Genomic DNA, 17459 nt, shown 5'->3' with positions numbered 1-17459 from the left:
AAAATTGCTCCGATTTAAATCAAATTTTGTGTACTTATTCCTTTGCAGTAATTTTTAGATCCGTTTTTTTTTTTGGTACTTAGGGTTCTCTTTTCTGAGTCAGTGTGGTCCCAATAGTTACCATTTTTCCACCTTTCTTTCTATAAAAATTCATAACTTTTGATCCATTGAACCGATTTAAATGATGTTAATACCAAATGGAAAGTATTTTAATGAACTTTTCAGAAAAAAATATTGGACTGAAGCCTAAACTTTTTTTATTATCGCAAAAACATTGAAAACATTCACTTTTTATGTTTCCATGGTGTGTTCCATGGTGACCAAAGAAGCTCTAAGTTTTCATAAAGTGTCGAGAATACAATGGAGACGCATGGTTTTTGTTTTTACTTGTAATAAAAGGGTTTTTGACAAAGAAATGTGTCTCTAAAATAAAACGCCATGCGAGCCCATTGCATTTACGCATCTTTATTTCTTAAAAACGAGTATCTCAAAAACTGAAAATGTTACAGGTCTATTTTTTGATCATATGTAAACATCTAGCTTGCCATTGAAAGTATAATGAAAAAATAAAAAACAAAAATATTAAACGTTTTAAGTGACTTTAAGAGGCTCCTACAAAATTTTTTTTTGCAATCATAAAAAACTTTGTGCGTCAGTTTATTGTTTTTTTTTCGAAAAGCTCATTAAAATACCTTTTATTTGGTAATAAAATTATTAAAATCGGTTCAATGGTTCAAAAGACTAGAATTTTGAAGGAAAGAAAGGTGACAACCATAGTTCCTAGCGGAGACGGGATGTGCCCATAAGATTATTATGAAATGTTAAAAATATGTGTTACAAAATAAATGGAAGTAACTTTGCGTATTTGACTTCATCATTATTATACCCATTCTGTGTATAATTACATACCACAGATGCCATATAGTGAACTATAAAATACAAAGAAATATTCTCAGTTATGCAAAAATTCATGAAATCTTCCAAATTTTCATGATGCATGGTTGAAATGACAATTAAAAAAAAAGGTAGATAAAACCGGGTCAAAATGGTAGACAAAATCGGGGGTTCCTAAAATCGGGTGTAGATGTAATCGGAATACCACTGTATCAAAAAATGACTTTCTTGAACACATACTATTCCACAAGCTTTCAAAACTGGTATAGCATACCTCCTCTCGATTGTTTTTAAATAGTTGAATAGTGCATTTTTATAAACAATTGCAATTTTTTTAAAGCTGAAACTTTTTTTCTCGATTTTTTTTATTTTAAAATATTTGCTGATCTTTCTCGAAGAAGCATGCAAAATTTGGAAATGGAGAAATGAAAACTCTGGAGGTTATGAGTTTTTATGTCTCAGCGCGTGTGTTAACTTGAAGCGAGCGGCTATGCTCAATCGATGTTCTAACACACGGGCAGCTTCATAACGAGGCCGCCTTTGATGCTATTAAGTGTAACGTGTCGTTGAAGCGCGCGCGCTCGTCCGCTCGTTTGCATTAACGTGCTCGCTTCGATATAAAAATTCATGCAGATGCAGATTCTAGGGAGGTAGCCAAGTTCAGCTTTTTTTTTCATAATTATTCAAAGAGTTTAATTTCAGTAATGCAGCTCAGCCTGGCACGAATCAGTATAGGGGTCCTAGCGAATGCTGTAACGACTGTTTTGGTAAACGGGTGAAATACCATCCGGATCTGGAGATTTCATTTGTTCAACAGAGCTAAATGCTCATTTGATCAAAGTCTCCGTAAACAATCAGCGTGCAACCAGATCCGAGTCGTTTGGCTCATTATAAGCCCGGACTCGATTATCCGGGTGTTCACTTTTATTCTCAGCCCGGATAATCGAATCACCCGGATAATCGAATCATATTTTTGGTACTAAAAATTTGTTCGAGTGTCATGTTTTTTTACTTTTAGTTGTCATAAATGTATTTCTAGTTTTGATTAATCTCCCCTAAAGTTAGAAAATTCCTTTCTTACGATTTTTTTCACTGATGAATTTTATTTTTTGTACAAAATTTATTTTGTTTGTCATGTTTCTTTACTTTTAGGATGCATAAATGTTTTATATTATTGAATAATTTACCCTAAAGTTAGAAAATTCCTTTCTTTGATTTTTTTCACTGATGACGATAATGATTTTGATAATGATGATCATGATGATGATTATTTTGATGATGATGGTGATGATAATGATGAATTATGAATCATACCGCGCAACAATTTAAAAATTACTCGCTGATAACAATATATAGAAAAGGAATTTTATACCTTTAGGGGGATGAATCAGTATTTGTCAGGCTAGAATCATTATCTAACGTGGAAACTATGACATTTGTGTTTAAAAGAAATTATTTAAAAAAAATGTTTATTTTTTCACCCGGACAATCGAGTCTCAAAACCCGGATATCCGAATCCCCGGATAATCGAGTCTGAACTGTATAACGTTTTGGTTTATGGTTAAATTTTATGGTTTTATACGCCACTGACACTAGAAGCATTTCCAGGTCAGCAGGTTGACATGGCAATCCTGTAGCAGGTTCTAGGTACCTCGGCGGAAGTGGTCGTGTTGGGGAATATCCGAAACCATATCAATATGGGTGTCAAATTTTAGAATTTTCAACCCTCTTGAAGTAATTATTGAAGTTTTACATCAATATGGATATGCTTTCGGTCATGTTTGGAAATGACCATAAAGGTAGGACATTACTGGTTACATTTTCAGAACTGATTTCAATGAAATGGCTATATATCGGTTGTTTTTGGACGGATATCTGTTCTCTTTTTACCAATCGACTGGAATGGAAATGAAATCAAGTTTTAGTATTAAATATGAATATTTTATTACATTTCCATGACAGAAAAAGATTCAAGCGAGAAAAAAATCGGTTGTTGACATGTCCCCGGAATATGCGGAATATCTCCGATGCCCAATGACTACTGCAAATTTTGATATATGTTAGAAAAACTAGAAAATATCACCGTCGAATGCACTTGGTTTCATCTAAAAATGTCTTATTTTGTAGAAGTTATGGCCGTTTGAATTTCGTCAAAAAAATTTCCTGTTCAATCATTTTGTCTAACCCCTGTATGTTTTTGCTTATTTTTGTCAACATACTGTGACAAAATAGCGAATTTTTTAAATGAAAATCGAACTTTTTGTCTCATTTAGTAAATTGAAGTAATATTGATTGTAATAATTGTGCAAATCAGGAATAGGAATTGCGAAAAATGATCTTTGAATAATAATCTGTAATGTGCAAAACTATTGAATTTATACATTTATTCGGTTGTCTCACGATGCTGGCTCAAAATTATCGTCCGCTTTCACACATAAATCTGGAGTATGAGTCAAGTTTTTTTTTTCATTTAATTCTACTACACTCAAGTTTTTTTTACACAGTTTATTTTGACGATTTTTGAATTAATGCGATTTTTTATGACGATTTTTGTATTACCACAGTTTATTTGATGCATAATAGTTTAATAGAACGAAATCATTTTCTCATATTCGAAATTTCGTTAAGACTCTCAAAAGAGACTTTTATTTGAAATTTGATCTACCGCAAGGCAGCAATTTGAGACCACATTTGCTCATTTCATTTGTCAATGACGCTGTATCTGTCCTTGGGGCTAACTGTAAATCTACTGACTAAAATCTACTTGACCATTCGTTACATCGAGGATTGTTCTCGACTTCAGATTCCTTTGGGTACATTTGTAAATTGATACAAATCGCATTATTTGGTTATGAGCATCACTTAATGCATATTTTTATAATTCGAATGTACTGAATTACCTACCATATTCGACTACAACATTGACGATATCAGACATTGGAAAGAGCTGTTCAGTTGAATGATCATGGTTTTATAACATTCCGAAACTGATGCTTGTTCGTCATTGTTTGATTATTTAGATTGTAGATGATTATCCCGTTGAGTTTTATTGCAAAAATTGGATGAGATAAGATAAGATTTTAAAGACTCGTGAGTCTGAAAGCGCCGTATTTCGCTGGTAAACTCTCCTCTTAAAAATTCTTTCTCAAATTCATACTCAACTGGAATCACTGAACTAGAGTGGAATAGTATCTTTTAATCAACTAAAATTAAATTGTTAAATTTTTCCATTTTTCCATAACATCTAATTGATATATTCAGATAAATTCAGTAGTACGTAAAAGCCCGCCATCGAGCGGTCGATTAACACGTTAACTTTTGAAGTATCATTGAGATCGTTGCATACGAGTAAAGCGAAATCATAAATCAAACCGTAATCATCCGCTTTCGACACCAAGAGTTGTCACTACGCTCCCCTATAATACCAGACAATAGGGTACTTAAGCCGATAACAGTCGCTGCTTCTAGTTACAGGTATAATACTAGCAGTGCATGAGCATCGCAAGCAACGAAAACACTAACAAATCCCAATCATACCGCCAGTCGACAAATTGCAGTCGACCGGATCAGACCGACGACGATGAACTGATCGTGTTTGGCAGTCGCAGAATCGCAACTATAGCAAGCAGGGGCCGCTCGATTCGACGTTGGTGCGCAGATTTTTGGCTATTTACCACACTTTTGGGAAAGGCCTTTTGGTGGTCAGCTGTATCAACAAACCGAGTAGTAGTGGTATCGGTTAGAGAAATATCATCTACTCACAGTTTTCGGCCTGTTGTGTTGTTTTGCCGTTTGACGTTGGTAAATTGCGGGTTCTGAAAGATCGGTTCTGTGCCAGGAGCGTCGCGCGTGTTCAATCCTTTGCTCTACCAACCGATCGGTTAGTTGAGAGTAGATCGTGGATGCATTCGGTTTGGTGTTCTGGACAGGTGAAGGGGATTTTTTTTTATTAAATATAACCGTGATGTTTAGGAAAAGGAATTGAAGGTTTATAATTGGTGTCGGCAATCTCTTGTGCGATCGATTTAGTCTGATTCGCAGAACCGTATATACAACAATAGAATCTATTTTGAAAACAGTTCTTCCAACCAATGTTCTGAAGTGTGTGACTCAAGGCGAATGTCAAAGCTGCTATTGTGTGCTGTCACGGTGTGTTTAGAATCAGCTGTGCGAACCTAATAGGGCCATTGAGGCTGCCTTCGCCTTACTCGACCGTGTAGCATTCGTGCCTTATATCGTGGTCTGGTGACAGTGTAAAACCCGCGCACTGAGACGGCACGGTCTGTGCGGAGTACCGGTCGGCACCACTGTGAACGGCTGTCTCCTCCCGCTGCTGCTGCTGACACGGCGATACCTGTTGTCACATCATTGGGCGTGAATTTCGATCAGCACCTGAAACAGTTCTCAAGGTAAGAGCTTTCCACGCAAATAAACCGGAACGATTGATCTTCATGACAAATTGGGTTAAGATCAAGTCCATAGTGAATTGAAAAGTACATATTGGTCATATGGAAAATATTTCGGTAAATTTATAATTCTATATATTAAGATATCGGCAATCTCTTCAGTTATAATAAACGGAAATATTTTTATTTTTAATGATATTTAGCTGCAAAAGAACATTGTTGATGTTGGTCTTATAAATACTCAGATATACACAACATGTCATCTTTAAAAAGCTTTGAGTGTACGAAATGAAGATTTGATATTAAACTTACGTTAACTTTTACGAAATTCATTATTTGATCATAACTATTTTTGATCTTCAGTGACTGGTTGGTTGTATATGGATAATATTTTAAAATAAACATCCAATAAAATAGTCGTAAAGGGTGTTTGAGCTTATCAAATTTTAGATTATTTAGAAATAATGTTATGTTTAAAAGCTCAAAACTATGAGCATACTGAGTCAAACATGCCTTGGCGATAAAAATAACGATACAGCCCGGACTCGATTATCCGGGTGCTCATTTTTATTTTCAGCCCGGATAATCGAATCACCCGGATAATCGAATCATCATTTTTGGTACCAATTTTTTTTGGTACGTTAAGTTTTTTGACTTTTAGGTATCAGAAATGTTTTATTTATTATTGATCTATCTTCCCAAAAGTCAGAAAAATCCGTTCTTACGACTTTTTCCACTGATGATTTCTTTTTAGTACAATATTATTTTTTGTATGTTATGTTTTTCAATATTTAGGTATTATAAATGTTTTTTTATTATTGATCAATCTCCCCTAAAGTCATTAAATTCTTTTTTTTTTTGCAATTTTTTTACTGATGATTACAATGATGATGGTGATGATGATGATGATAATGATGATGGTGATGATGATTTTTAAGTAAAAAAATTGATTTCATCATCGCAGGATTTATTTTTGTTTTGTTCGCCGATAAAAGGGATATAAGAAAGGAATTTCGCAGCTTTAGGGAGGTGAATCACTGCTTGTCTAGTTGGAATCATCATGTAGCATGAAAACTATTACATTTGGGTTTAAAATAAATCAACGAAAAAAAAATATTTTTTTTCACCCGGATAATCGAGTCTAAAAACCCGGATAATCGAATCCCCGGATAATCGAATCCCCGGATAATCGAATCCCCGGATAATCGAATCCCCGGATAATCGAATCCCCGGATAATCGAATCCCCGGATAATCGAATCCCCGGTTAATCGAATCCCCGGATAATCGAGTCCGGCCTGTACTGTTTAAATATTATTCCTAGGAGAAGATTTATTATATAATAGTTTATCGAGTGTTTGTTCAATGGGTATTAGCTATACAATGTTCGAATAAGCTACTCTCAAACAAAAATATTTTTTTGGGATATTAAACTATTTGCTCCGTTTCGGAAAATTTTACAGACGTAAGTTTTTAGTTGGTGCTTTGGGTATTGGCAGTAAGTTAGGGTGGTCCCAAAATCATGATTAATCCACTTGTTTCGAAATTCAGTCAACCTGTTGTGAAGCACTAACTGAAACTTAGGGTCTTGTTTGCTGCTACCGTATAATTTGCCCGAAACCATTCGCATCTTTCGGTCAGTTAAAGAAAGGTTGGGTGCAGATTGTCCTTACTCGTCGTCGCTCATCCGAAAACAGCCTAGAGCTACTTTCTATGGTTGCGTAGTTTGAGTAGTTTAGCAGCTCATTTGTTTACATGATACGGTAATCTAAAAAACAATGTTATATTGAAAAACACTATTAAACAAATTAAATTATTGGAAATATCTCGAATACATTATATTGATACTGCCCTCATTCAATTTACAATATACAATATGAAATGTATACTGTAAGCCAATGATAAAAACTTGTCAACCTAAACGGTATTTGCAAGTATTTGAAAAGATGAGCGTTCTTACATGTGGAATTAACAACAGTATGAAATTAGTAAAGAAATAATAAAGAATTTTTCTCCAACAATAAATTACTCATTCATAAAGAGCAAGCACAAAATTATTATTACTGGTTACTGACGAATAGGCTTACTATTTGCCGTAACTTTTTTTCTGGATAGAAAACCCCTTTTTTATCAACAGACTTCGCAGCCGGTTATTAGAGTGCAGGACAATAACGTGGAACGATCCTACAGCGCAACGGTCTTACTGACTCCAGCAGAGTAGCGCCACTCAGCTGAGATTGGAAAATACGACGATTGGCTTGTTACGTCAGTATTTTTTCTCAATAGAAGTTAACCGTGAATTATGTAGTTGGGCAGTTTGGTCCAGTCAAGATAGAAGTAGGTCAAGTGGTGACACGTGAAAAAATTTTGAGCGCTTATAAAGAAACGGTCTGTAAACTAACCATCTCAAGAGTGTTGAAAAGGTTCAAGGATCGATTGACATTGGACATTGGACGATTGACAGGAGCTGGAAGAAAACTAGGAACAGCTTGCAGTATAACGGATGGAGGTCAACGCTAATTTCATCCGAAATCCCAACATTTCAACACGTGATATTGCCAGAAAGGACGGCATTCCACAAAGCTATGCCCATAAAAATCATGGGAGAAGCTGGGTTACATGTATATAAGGTACAAAACTTCGAAAAACTCGATGAACGCCAGGAAACTGTTGCTAAAACCTGCGATAGAAATCTCTGCACGGAGTAGATACACTTGCACCACTACCATTACACAAATGGATGACAATGGCACACATCAAATCTGACTTGCAACATATCCCAGGATAGGAGTTTACACTGGAAAAGCTAAGTTCAAAGTGACTGAAGTTTTTGGAGCGTCTTAGTAGAATACGAAACCTGGAATGAAATGAAACGAAAGCTTCTAAGTTTTCGTTTCAGTTCATTCCAAATTCAAAGTGGATAATCGTTTCAAAAAGAAGATAATGTATAAATTCACATTGGAATGTCTCATTTAGTAGGCTATCTGCGCCTGTGGCAAGCAAAGATAAAAAGTTGTCACAAAAGGAACCATGAATAATAAAATTTACAAGACAGCAGCACAGTGAAAACCACCTTTTTGACCGGATTTAACTTCCTATGTATGATATGAGGCTTACCTACTTTAGTGGCGATGGCTCGTTGTCGACCCTGCACCGAACGAATTTTGGTCCTCCAGTACCGTCGCTGCTGTGCTACTGTTTTCCAACCCCTTTGAAACTAAACGTTCATTGTCCTCGACAGCGCACATCCATCAGGTGCGGAGTCTGCCCCGAAGTCTACGACCTCTTCTTGGTTCTTTCCTGAAAATAGTTTTAGCTTCTCTTTCGTCGGGCATTCAGGCCACGTGCCCAGCCTACCGCAGCCTGCCACGTTGTTCTAGTTTCACTATAAGGCTAATTCGGCGAATTTTGTCCTAGAGGACATGAACCCATCGAACTGCTCCGAACTACGTCCTATTGAAACCTATTGAACCCAAATGAAGATAAAGCCTGTAACCGATCGTTACAGTAAAATTAAAAGTTTTATATTTATTTTGTATGCTAATATAAACGCCCACCTATTTTGAGTCTCAGTACTAAACATTAAACACGCTTCAAACACATGCAACAACACCGATGGGATGACAGGCTACGGAACAAAATACAATAGAGTCGACAAACCGCCAAATAAATTAAAAGGAATCTATGGGTAGTTCTCAACAATGCGCCAACGGCCATTTGAATTCAGGCGAGCGAGTGCAGTAGAAGTGCAAAAATTTATTAAACGGCTTAAGTGCCAAAGTGTCAATCTCGAAAGGGTTAAAGATCCCTAACCCGAGCATTCAGGTAACTACAAGGGAAATATAATCTCCAAGCTGAACGACTGCTAAAAGGGTAAAATTTCCACCCTCATATAGGACCTTATTTTGGTGTATTTTTGAATACTTGTTAAGCGATCGGCGATCGCGTTCCGGAAGCTTGCGAGCGACCGAAGGCACCCTGCACTCGTTTCGGCCTAGGCAACTTGACGGTAGCTTACGCCTAACCCGTAAAAGACCAGCGATCGGTCCTCTGATCGTCCGCGATCATAAACGCAAAGGAGGACACCACCCTCGGGCAGCGGCCCTAAACGTAAAGGAGGGATTCCCTTCTCGGTCTGGCAAAAGTCGGTCTCGTCCGTCGCCAACCGATTTCCGCCAAAGAAGGAAGCGCCTGTGAGAATACCTACCTGGAACGCCTTTCCAGGTCGCCCATTCGTCACCCGCCATTCTGTCGTCGACGCCATTTAGCCAGCCGGCATTGGAGACGCCCGTAGCCGCACCGAGGATCAGCGAGCGCTCGCCGGTCAAACCCCACCGCCACCGTCGATAAGCAGAGAAAAGCAGAGTGGTACGTACCCGTAATCCAACCCCATCGGAAACACTACACCGCACAATAAAACACATTCCTACAAAGAAGTTGGTCGTTTCGGTGTAATTTTTGTATCGCGAAATCCCTCTAGTTTGCCCAGTAGCGCGCCGACCTTGCGACGAAGTCCGGGTCTCGTGCTGCTGAAGTTTGTCGGGGTAGCAGCTCACTTGGGAGTAGTTACAAGCCTATTGGACCATGACAAAGCGGGAATTTAGAAAGCCTGAGGAGAATTTGAAACATGCTAAGGAAGTGCAAAAAATGATAAAAAGGTACCGAATACGACTGTACAAACTCTTATGCTGGAAAATTTGCTGTGTCGTAATAATTTCGCATTCGTCCTTTAAATATAAAGTTTAGCACTAAAGACGATACGTTTTAAAATTGAAATAATGCATAGAAATCAATTTTAGTGCTCATTGACTTTTCCAGGCAGCACACTTGCATCTCTTTGAGTTGTAGAAACCTATTTATAACTGAATTGGTCGTAAATGGGTTGCTGCAACCAAAAATGATGATAAGTTACTGCTTGGGTTTCTATGGTGGGAAATTTTATGCCAAATTTTCTATTTTAATTGTTCCTTATGACCTTTTTTGCACTGATGCATTCAAACGGTTCAGTGTCCGAAAACTCTGTACCGAATTTCAGCTGGTATAGCAGATTATTAGTGCGCCATTGGCACGTCGCCATTTTCTTGTGACTGAAATTTAAACGTGAAAGGTACTGGGCGTTCCGCCCAATCTTTCCTAGAAATTTTATGGAACGGCCATCGTTATTTGGGGTCCATAATCGAGGAACCCATCAATAAGGGGATACTGTCAAATTATATGTGAGAGCTTTTTAGTGACAAAGATCGGCTTGAGGTATAAGACCCAATCACTGCCACACCACTATTTGCTGCTCAACAAGTGCTATAAAAAGTTTAGTTGCCACGGTTTTCATGAATATTTAAACCATATTGAGCGCAGATTGAAATGTAAAGTCTTTCAGGAAATATGTTAATGTTCAACAGAAGGACAACGGTCTACCAATAGCCATGTTCCTTCAAGCCGTCACTGCTACAAATTTGGATATGGTTTGTCTACTGCACTGGCGGAAGTTTTCCAGTACCTTTGTTGATGGAAGGCTATCTGAAATAGAAATATCTACTACACTAGGCAGCGTCCTTAATCTCGATGATTCTCTTACTAACCTGACTATTGACGATGCTATGATAAAAGGCTGACCGTTTTGAAGTTAAAAAGCTAAGCCTCCGGTAGATCGGATGTCTTGGTTGCTCTAACCCGACGTCTATTAAGCTCATCGATTAGCTCAGGTGTGTTTCCTACTGTATAGAAATCAAAAGAAAAGTAGATTATTACAGAGAGATCTCTGCCTTATTTACATCATCGAAACTCTTTGATAATGTAATCGTTGTTATCGATTCAATTTCTTTATTCGCCCAGCAGTACATCGACGATGAACAACACGGATTCATGCCCATGCACTCAACGTCCACCAATCTACTAATACTGACCTCTTTGCTGCTTTTGTCGCTCTAGCTAAGCTGGATAAACTCGCATTGAAGGGCTACTGCTCAAGTAGCTTAAATCGTATCTGTCAAAACGAAAATGGTTTCTTTCGCCGGCTTTTACTGCCTTTTCCGGAGTTTCACAAGGACATCTCGGACCGTTATTTTTTATTCATTTTAACGATATCAACACAATGCTCAAATATCACCGTCGGATTGCGCCCGCCGACGACCTGGAATTGTTCTCAAATATCAATGACTCATCTTATACTACAGAAAGGGTCAATGACACGGACGATGGATGCCAGAAGCAGTTAATGACATTCTTGGACTCCAGAAGCAGCCATCGATGTTTACTGGATGGTGCAAAACCAATCGTTTGAAATTAAACCTCAAGAAATGCGAAGTGATTGCGTTCTCGTACAAATTAAATGCGATAATATTTGAATACCAACTATTATGTGTAACCGCCCAGTTAGCTTTGGGATATGATGCTGGCCCAGGGACCAAAACGGTTACACTTTTTCTATACATTTACCAGCATGCAATGCCATGTCAGACTCTTAACCAATACCATCGCTCAGTACTGTTTCTGTATCGACAGTGCCTATCTCTTGTAAGTGTCGAGACTAGCCCGAACACGTACATGATAATAAGCAAACATTTTGGTACGTGAGCGGACCATTCATCAAAATGTCGTGAAGAAATGAGATGCAATTGCCGCTTTTTGCTTACATTTGGAATAATACTGAGAAGTGATAGAGTATAAAGTGTATTGGGAACCTTCTTATTTAAAACCGTGTTGTTTGGGGGAAAGCAGTATACAAAACAATGTCTCTAGGGCTGGAGACGTTTTCTTCCCCATACCAGAAAGTATACGACACGTAGAACAAAAGACATTGTTGTAGTTCTTGCATTTCTGTTCGGTGCGTGTGTACCTGTAACATATCGCAAAACTGGTAGCAAGAAAAAATGCTAAATGTCTTCAATTTTTTGTCACCAATCAGTACATTTGATGACCCTGTGCTGGCCTAACAAGCCAGTCGTCGTATGTTCGAATCTCGCCTGGGTGCTGCTGCTATAAAGTCAGTAGGATCGTTGCACAGGCCCCGTAATTGTCATATACTCTTAAAACCGGCTGCGAAGAGTCAAGTTCAAGCATCAAAGGCGGCGTCTTCAAGAAGGTGCCCGTGGGTTAAAGCATCGATTGAGCGTAACCGCTCGCTTCACATTAATACACGTGCTGATATAAAAATTAATAGCTTCTAGAGATTCCGTTTCTCGATTTCCAAATTTTGAGGCCAATCATTTTGTTCTAGATGTCATTTTTCTTCAAAAGTAAAAAAAAGGAATATCGCGCAATAATTTTTTTCGAAATTTTCCTGAATTCTCGAAGTCGAAGACCAGTGAATAAATTGATAGAAAATGTTTATAATTTTTGAAACATACATATATAGTAAAATGAAAATGTTTGGATGAAAATGCTAGTAAATTATTACAGCAATTCAGAAAAAATAAAAGCTGAAAAGTTTTCCACAATGCTAGCGACACCAAAGAAAAGCCAGAAAACTATGTATTAAAATTGATCTGTTGCCCACATGCTTCGCAATAATTGACCTTACTTCATTCCTCAAGCCGCAGCCTAATCCCCCAATGCAGCAATGCAACCTTCAGCAGCTAAAAAGCTGATAAAACACCTCCTCTCCGCAGCACAACGCCTGCCATCCCAGCTGTACGGGAATCTGAATTCCGGTGGCACGAGTAACTTGCCGTCGTAAATTGAGGCGGGTCTGGTCTGGTTTCCTCCGTTCAAACCCGCAACTTCTAAACAATAAGTGCCACTATCTTATTATTACAGACTTGTCTCTTTCTGATAACAGTCGCTGTCTCGAACCGGTGTAAAACGGTCGTTGGATTGTTTTATCTTTGTTATACTGTTGTAATAAAGGTATAAAATCGGTAGGAAAGCATGCAATTGGTCTGAGCTCCGGAAGGTCAAATTACTTATACAATAAGACTTGTTTCATTCTTTTTATTTATTTATGTAAAAGATGAATGAAAGGTCTTATTACTACGAAACTTTTCCATAGATAATACGATTGAGATTTCATTTCGAAAACTAATTTCCTAATAATTTGACAGTTATCATATTCTGTACAATATTCAAGAAAAAAAGTTTTATTTTAAAAAATAATTGTCACAGCACGATGTTATTTCTGCACAATAGGGTGGATTAATTAGGGGTTTTTTACCTCGCGGCCCGACTGATATACCTGCAAGATTCATCCAACATCTGCGACGCAATGTGACTTGCATTCGAGCGGTATCATGACACGCAAGAAGGTCAGCTACGTTCCTATGTTAAACGTATAACGTATAATCATATAAATATATTGTATGAACGAGCAGATATATAAATTAATTCAACTCAAATTTTGAAATTAGCGAGTGTTAATTTATTTCGCAAACGCGTTTTCGCCAGGTACAATAAAGCTGAGCATTCATCGTAAAATAAAGTGGAAGCTGAGTGAGGAGGATTGTATGCATAGATGGTAATAAAAATTTTAAATTAGTGAAAATTCTAATTTGGCCATTTAATTCGAAACTGGGATAGTGTATTTATTTGGAATTCCTCCAAAAATGTACAGACTGTGATGCAAACTTGATTTTTTATGACATTTAAGTATTATATCCGGTTCATATGGCTCATAATTTAACTCTATATACTATGATGAATAATAGTCAACAGAAAGTGTTTGTGAATATTAAAGCGTGGAGCAGATGATAATTGAGTTGTTATTGTTGTCGTACATACTCAACAATGCATGGTTTTTTCCGTTGTTAAAAAACAGTTTAAGCATTACCGTTAATCTTGATTCTAAACTATTTATACAGCACGGTCGAACTTCTTTTCAACTTTTTATTGCTTGCTCGCATTGAGTTTTGATCATTAGTTAGTAAAAAACTATTCATACCGCCGCTTTAATTCTTTAAGGGTTTATTGCTACTCTGGACTACTTGGTACTGAAAGTGTAACTTAAAAATGCTGATTCTATTCTAATATAGCGCAAGCTCAGAACGAGTGTCGTAAACCGATTCAGTTATTCATACATACTAGACGAAGCAACTACCTCTGAACCCTCGATCAGTTACCATGGTTATGGGCGGTTCCAGAAAGTGATTTCTTGGGAAATTCTTCAGTAAACGGGCCAAACGTGTTGTGCTGCGAACTCGGAAACAGCTGATAAATAATTTTTTTGCTCGGATATTTACAAAGCTAGCGCAGCCACACCGGCTGCGATGTCATAGTAGTAAGTGTCTAAGTAGAAAGCAAAGTTCGATGAAACAATTTCAAGTGGCGCTTATGGCGGGGTGGTAAAGCGTTGTTGCATATCGTGAAGTGGGACAATCCTTTGGCAATTGTTCAACAATATTTGTTCTGGTCGTTAAACTTTGATGAAGCAATTGATATTGAACTATTGAGTGGGATAGTTCACCTCAATAGATTACACTCTTAGTAACTGATTGACCACTGTGGCTCTGACAATGAGAAATAGTTCTGGATCAGATAACTTTGTTATCTGATAATAAATTATCATTGGCATGCAGACCCTTGAGATTTTCCGTTCGAATCTGATAGATAAATGTATAAATTTATATAGGGTACAGAGCCAGTTTCTTCGACCCACTGCTCTTTATACTTTTTGGAAAAATACCATTATTATGTTTGCCGATTAGTGATGTAGATAAGTTAGTTCATCAACTTGATGTATTGCAAAACAAATATGCCTAATAATAAGAAGTCTGCCGAAATACCTTACAAGATAAACGTAGTCTTAGCGAAGTTATTCTGTTAAGAATATAAATATGTAGGTTAAACTAATTTGACCTAGCATTAAGTCTGACCAAAAGCACAAAACAACTTTTTTTTGTTGGATTATAGTCACTTTAACAGCTTGGGTTATTCGTGGCTACGAAGTCGTTGTTTGACAAGTGACCAAAATTTTTCATTGGCTCGACACTCTGAACAATTTGGAGGCTTCATCTCTTTTTGCACGCGGGGGACTCCGCATGCCCAAACTTGTGCAGATACTGCCTGAAACAACCATGCCCTGACAGAATCTGTTTCAGGTAGAAGTTGACTTCGTCATGGTGCCTGTTGACCCACCCGGATAGTTCCGGGATAAGTCGATGTGTCTACCGACCTTTTGTGGAATTAGACCATGCCCGCTGCCACGTGGTAATCGAGACCGATCTTGCGGTACTCCGTATGCCTCTAGTGCCACGTTGGTTGAAGCACTCTACGTCTTCGCTGATGATGATGCCAATAGGCATCATACCTGCTAAGACGCAGATTGCGTCTTGTGAAACTGTGCGATACGCACTCGCCACTCTCAAGCACATGAGACGATAGCTGCTTTCCAGCTTGGCTAGATAGCTTTTGGTACCTAACGCCAATGACCACACCGGTCCGCCATACCTAAGTATAGACTGGACCACGTTGGCTAATAGCCTTCGCTTGCTGCCATATACCGCAGAGCTATTAGACATCATACGAGACAATGCCGAAATAGCTGTGGAAGCCTTCTTGCAGGCATAGTCGACGTGGCTCCCGAACTTGAGCTTGTCATCGACCATGACTCCCAGAAGTTTTAAGGACCGCGTTGACGATCGTCCGTCTACGAAACCGACTTGGTAACTTCCCACGAATCTACTTGCTAGCGGCGATAGACGGCGAAAGATGATCTGAGAAAGCACTTTATAGGCGGCGTAGAGAATGGTGATCGCTCGATAGTTCTCACATTCCAACTTGTCGCCTTTTTTGCAGATTGGGCATGTTATCCTCTCCTTCCACTCCTCCGGTAGATGTTCAGTTTCCTGATCCTGACTATCAGCCGGAGCAGCCAGGTAGCCAACTTATCCGGGTCCGTCTTGTTGAGCTCCGCTGCGATGCCATCTTTGCCAGCTGCCTTGTTGTTCTTGAGCAGTCATTCTTCCTGCTGCTTTGGTATTCCGTCTCCGCGCCTTTCAGGTGCTCATTGTAGTGCTGATCCACCTTTAGATCACCTCACGTTGATCGGTCAAGATCCCTCCGTCTCTATCCCGACATGTTTCGGCTTGCAGTTCAAAGCCTTTGCGAGATACGTTCAGTTTCTTGTAAAACTTATGTGCTTCCTGATAAAGATACAGCTACAGAGGAGAAGCTACCAGAGAAATGAATGGAAGGAGGTGTTTCTGGTATCTATGAGAAGGGTGATCGGCTCGACTGCTCAAACTATCGCGTCATAATGTTAGTAAACGCACAAGGTACTCTCCTAGATTCTTTTACGTCTACTATCATTACCAGCACAAGAATTCGTATGGAACTGTCATGAAGGCTCGCGCCACTGCGAATCTAATTTCTACCATCGGACAGGTTTTGCAGAAATATCGGGAATAAAACGCATCAAATTTGAATTGATTTTAAAGCAGTATGCGATACAGTCGATCGAAACCAGCTGTGGTAGATTATAGACGAATACAGTTTAACGGACAAAATGAAGTAACTGATCCAGAGCTACATTGGATCGAGTCATGTGTTTCATGCGTACCTTGGGGACACTTCGAGTCCCTTCGAGACGCGGCGAGGGTTGAGAAAAGGTGGTAGCTTATTCTGCATGAGGTGGTGATCCGAAGACCGACGAGCGGGCATCGCAACAAGAGACTCTATTTTCACTAAAAGTAGGCAACAACTTCTATGCTTCGTAGATGACTTTGTTATGGTGAAGGCCTCCTGCGCCAGAGTGGAGGCGGAATCTATTAGGCTTGGGCGAAAGATAAATGCGTCGAAGACCAAATATATGAAACGAAGATACGTCTCACGGACGGTAAGCGTTGAAGGCGACGAACTGGAAGTGGAAGATGAATTCATGATCGCCGAGATCGGTTGTGACGCTGACAGCAACACTAATAAGGAGATATGGCGTGGCGGTCAAGTGGGAAATCGAGCATACATTGTCATTCGCAAAACGCTGCGATGAAAAAGCATACAGCGCCGTACGAAGCCGTCAATGTACAAAATCATCATTAGACCGATATTTCTTTATGGAAATTAAATAAAAAGAAAATTTATCCAATTTAGTTCTACTATGTATATTTTATTCTTGACAGATACGTATTTCGCCTACGACTTGCAGGCTTCCTCAGTGTCTGTTTTCGAAAACAGGCGAATCTGGCGAAAGTCGGTAGGCTAAAGTGGACCGGACACGTTGTAAGGATCCCGGA

The 17459-nt window shown here is 38.7% G+C and overlaps 1 protein-coding gene across 1 annotated transcript in view; it reads left to right on the top strand.

The window, feature by feature from the left end:
- The first annotated feature begins 4408 nt into the window (after nucleotides 1-4408).
- Nucleotides 4409-17459, top strand: part of LOC128741350 (proton-coupled amino acid transporter-like protein CG1139) — a 47031-nt gene continuing 33980 nt past the window's right edge. The window contains exon 1 of the mRNA XM_053837121.1: nucleotides 4409-5303. The gene's annotated coding sequence lies outside the window, so the exon portion shown is untranslated. The remainder of the gene's footprint in view (nucleotides 5304-17459) is intronic.

This window comes from Sabethes cyaneus, chromosome 3, assembly GCF_943734655.1.
Source record: "Sabethes cyaneus chromosome 3, idSabCyanKW18_F2, whole genome shotgun sequence".
Taxonomy (NCBI): Eukaryota; Metazoa; Arthropoda; class Insecta; order Diptera; family Culicidae; genus Sabethes; species Sabethes cyaneus.
Note: the sequence above shows the minus strand (reverse complement) of the source record. Positions and strands in the feature narration are given on the sequence as shown.